The sequence below is a fragment of the Crassostrea angulata genome, unplaced genomic scaffold, assembly GCF_025612915.1.
Source record: "Crassostrea angulata isolate pt1a10 unplaced genomic scaffold, ASM2561291v2 HiC_scaffold_199, whole genome shotgun sequence".
NCBI classification, from domain to species: Eukaryota; Metazoa; Mollusca; class Bivalvia; order Ostreida; family Ostreidae; genus Magallana; species Magallana angulata.
This window is the reverse complement of record NW_026441752.1, coordinates 30,030-35,000: the sequence shown is the minus strand read 5'-3', so window position 1 is coordinate 35,000 and position 4,971 is coordinate 30,030. Positions and strand designations below refer to the sequence as shown.

At 41.0% G+C, this 4,971-nt stretch overlaps 1 pseudogene; it reads right to left on the bottom strand.

Annotated features, from left to right (window-relative positions):
- Positions 1 to 3,614: 3,614 nt before the first annotated feature.
- On the bottom strand, positions 3,615 to 4,634 carry LOC128169736 (uncharacterized; annotated as a pseudogene).
- Positions 4,635 to 4,971: the final 337 nt, after the last annotated feature.

Here is a 4,971-nt window from a genome sequence, read left to right as displayed (position 1 = left end):
GCCCCACTATACCATAAACCCAATTTTACATTGTAACCATATGGCGCAGTTAACTGTAATAACTTTACCTTTTATAAACCATATTGAATGATTTAATTTATATACTATCCCCTAGCTTTGAAAGCAAGTGGGGGGAGACACCCAGGTTTTGGAGCAGAAAGTGTCAACACATACCACTGAGGACTCCCCAGTCCCGCCACAGACATTAGGACAATGTCCCCCACAAAACCCTTGATAAAATTAATAAGATATATGTAAAACTAATACATATACATGCAATAATTTGTGTAGATGCTGGTAAATAAAAAAGCAAAATTGTCAGAGACGGTTAATATTTATATTTGCCTTAGGTTGTACATGAAATTAAAAGAGCATGAAACAAAGGCCAATACCAAGTATGGCAGCACATTATGCTTTGAAGTAAAAACAATTTTGGGCCAAAACATTGGTCCTATCAGGGGCGCAAGGCAAGCATCAGAACTTTCTGAATACTAACATAAAAATTGTACATATGTGAAGCATGGGATTGTGAACAGTTGCTTTTTAGTTAACCACTGGATACTGGTTCCCTTGTCCATCAATGAAATATTGTAGAGCGCATTGAATATTGATGAGATATATGTTGTTACCAGTGTTCGACAGGTGTGTACCATCTGATCGAAACAACTCAAGCTCGGTTGCCTTGATGTTGTGGTCATGGCCGATGTAACAACCCCCTACCTGGTCAGCCATGAAATTTTTCATGCACTTGTTAATTCTGACCCGCTTTTTATTGATTTTGTTTCCCAGACCCAAAGGGGCAAAATGCCAATATCTTCTAGGTAGGATGGCAGACCAGATGAGGGTTGTTTTTGGCCATAAAGCATGTAATCTATACAATGAACATTGTGCATTTTCAGAAAACAATTTAGAAGTCATTTGATCTTTGGTTAGGTCATTTGAACCGAGGTGAATGATGAAGAAATCTGGTTGAGTCTGGTATTTAGACATTGATGTTACCGTCTTGTCGAAATATTCCCATTGTAGTCCACGGATACCTTTCCACTGAATGGTTACAGGTGGTTGCAGGTTAAGGTCCCCCCCCCCCCCGGTCTCTCCGCTGCTGCAATTTCAGCCCAATAGGGGATTGAGGACCCCACAATCCAGGCTGACAAATCTAAAAAGGCTTTGTTAAAATTAGTGTTGAGTCCTACTGGTGTATGTATTCATTGTGTGTATGTAGTGTTGTCCAAAATACAGTGGTGCTATATAAATTGGGAATGTAACTGGAAACCTAATGTGAGTTATGTGGGCTGATGTAAGTAAGAAAGGAATTAGATGTCCATCTCCCCAATTCTTGAATTTTTTCATTAGAAAAACCCTGATTTGCCATTTCAGAAGCGATGCCTATGCGAAAACTGTGAGACTTGTAGTGACCTTTGACCTGTAAGAAAGAGAGTGACTTGTCCAAAACTGCCTGAAATTGGGAACGTGTAACTGGTGAGCCATCAATGTGAACAAATAAAGTGGGTTTTCCCGGGGGTCTAGCTTGGAGGAATGGAGTGATTGTTGATGATGGACAGAAATGAGTTTGAGGTAGCTGTTGAATTTGCACAACCGAGCTCCTGCCTGTTTGGTCGGTCTTTGATGAGCTGATAGTAATGAAAAACTGACCCAACTGATTTTGAGAAATGTGATTTGCTTGCAATGCAAGAACTTCGCTTACTCGTAACAAGCCAAAAAAGGTAACAGTGTATGTTGCCGCAAAAAGTAATGACTCATAGGGTGAGCGGCATACTGATTTGAGGGAAAGGATAATTTTTGTAAATAATTGGATTGAAATGGGGAGTCGAATGTCCTTGTTGACACCGACTGACCGCCGGACACCCTCGAGAAACTTGGTAACTATGAAATGCCTAGTGTTATCTAAAGCACCCAAAATTTTGTGATGGTAGGACATTGCACTTATATATAGACATATAGTTCTGTATGATAAATTGTTGATTGATGAATAAGCAATGAAATGTACGAGCTGGTTTGTAGGTACAGGCCAAATTTGGGCCAAGTCATACTGTGCCCTAAACTGATAGAACTTTGCTAAAGCGGTGTTATAAGACTGGTGGGTGTTTGGGGCCAAAGATCTGTACAGAAGTCTTGATGCCTCTTGCTCCAAATGTTCCAAATGTGAGGTGGTAGAGGGGTGGGCCAATGGTCCGCCTCCGGTGCAAGACTTCGGAATCTGGCCCACTGTGAACGAGATAAGGCATCTGCAATGCAATTTGCTTTTGTGTGTATATAGGTTGCTTTGATTTGAATATTGTGTCTTAGTAACAGAAGAACAAGTTTTCTAACCACATACATGACCCTATCGGACTTGGAAGTTAGTGTATTGAGCACCTGAACTACTGCAGTGTTGTCGATGTGAAAAAGGATTTGTTTTGTAGACTCTGGTGCCATATGGTAATTGTTACTAGGACTGGAAAAATTTCAAGACGAGTCATATCCCTGGTAAGACCCTGTACAAACCAAAAGTGAGGGCATGTTCCATGTGCCCACCTACCACCGAAATAGATACCAAAACCCCCATTCTGACCCCCTGCACTGTCTGTGAAGAGCTGTATGGATTGACTACCCAAAAATTGGGTTCGTATAACAGAAACACCATTATAAGATTGAAGGAAAATTTGCCAAATGCGCAAGTCTTGCTTGATATTGTTGTTAAGCCTGATTCTGTGATGGGGTTTTGAAATTCCAAACGTTGCATTTATGAGGCGTCTGCAGAAGGCACGTCCGGGAGCTACCACCTTACAAGCAAAATTGAGTAATCCTATGAGTGATTGGAGTTCTTGAAGAGTAACTTTTTTTGCTGATAGAAAGGAATTGATAACTGACTTTAACTTGTGTAATTTGTCTGATGGCAGAGACATGGTCATGTCATTGGTGTCGAAAGTAATGCCGAGAAAAATAAGATTTGTAGTTGGTTCTACAGTTTTTTCTAAAGCAATAGGAACCCCCATTTCTTGGCAGAGTGACTTGAACTTGTCAAGTGTATTTTGACAGACCACATCCTGTTTCGGTCCGCAGAAGAGAAAATCATCCAGGTAGTGTAAAATATGGATGTTGCCTGTATGTTGTTGAGTGAGCCAATGCAAGAAAAGAGCAAATTTTTCCCACAGTGCACAACTTATCGACGAACCAAATGGGACCATTTTGTCAAAATAAAAGTAACCTTCTAACTGGAAACCCAACAAATCGAAATCACCTTGAGCGATAGGTAAGAGTCTAAATGCGGACTTTATATCTGACTTGGCCATAAGAGAGCCCTCCCCTAACTTTGAAATCATGTCTGCTGCTTCATCGATACTGGAATATTTGACAGAGCATGCAGTGGGATCAATGAAAAAATTGATGGAATCCTCGTTAGGATATGATAAATGATGTATGAGGCGCATATCCCCATCCTTCTTTGGTACTAGCCCAAGGGGGGAAACTTGAAGATTTGCAAAAGGGGGTTGTGGAAAGGGACCAGCTACTCTGTTGAGTTGTAACTCTTTGTTGATTTTTTTTCAAATGCTATGGGCAAATGTTTATACAAACTTGGTAAATTTTTAATTCGAGCTTTCCTACGACCCAGATATTGAAGCCTGAAACCAAAATTGAAACCATTGAGCAAGAATTTTGAATGTTCATAACCCTGTGAGTGTTTTTGTAGTGCCTGAATTTTTAGGGGAGTGTGTCCTAATGTATACAAATGTTTATTTTCGTGCACAAGTAACTCTAGGGTGTTTTCCTCCGCAATGGCTGCAAGCATGGTTGAAGCGGCATCTAGGGAAGAAAGTGCAGAATTTACCCCTATTGTAAGTATTGCAGGTTTGTTTAACATCAGCTTGTGTTGGGATTGGAGAAGACCCATGTGTTATAGGTTTGTTGTGTTGTTGAAAATGAGAATCAGAACCTTGCTGTGACATGAAATTGGTCATAAAGAAGCCATAATTCATTATGTATATCACCCCAAGACATAGCTGGGTTGGACACCTTGCGCAGACGGAATTGTTCGTCGTATTTGTACCAGTAATGTGAACGACTAGCAGCTATCAGATATCGCGCAGATATTTAAGCATTTGTTGTGCTAAAGCAGGGTTGTGTTCAAACATAATGCTCATATATATCACGAAAGCGGATGTCCACTTTTCAATACTCAACTGTGAGTTTTGTTTACGTTTAACTACACAGAGGCGGCCATTTTTAAACTGTACTTCGCCTTGAGAATCAAAATCTTCCAATTCGGTGGCCGACTTTAGCAACAGAGACATATCAATAAATTCCCCCTCCCAGATTTTTAATTTTAACTTTAATGGTACGTGAGATGCAATGCCGTCTGAGGCAGATGTCTGTTGATATGGCAAGCCTACTAAATGTTGTACAAATTCGCACTCACCCGAGTTGTTGTTGACTTCGGGGTGAACCACTGGGGGGAACTGGTTTTGAGCCCGAGCCTGGGGTGGTGGTAAAACCTCCACTGGGGCCTGTGGCGGGTCCGCAGCGGGGCCTGGGCCTGTTCTGCAATGGCGGGGAACTTTTCTCCCTGGCGCTTGGGCTGGAGTCCCAGTGGGTGCTTTACGCTTTGCTGGCACTGCGTTGCGTTTTGGGGGCATCGCGAACGCGAACGGTGGATTCTTTCCAACACTTGCTGGGAGTTGCAAGGCAAATATGTATAACAATTTGTGTAAAACTGCTTTAAAAAGGCAACACGTGCTCCTTGCCAAAATTTGAAGAAAACTATGGGGTTTTTGCAGGGGCTTCCGGATAAGCCAATGGTTAGCTCGTACCAAGTTTTTTCCGAATATACAGTGTGTCTCAAAATTAATACAGACTATTTGATATAAAAACAAATAATCCTGATTATTTCACTGTTGACTTCACTATTCTTAACCTTGGAATTGTTGACACAAGTACAATACAAAAGAATGAAATATAATATAGTTTTATTCA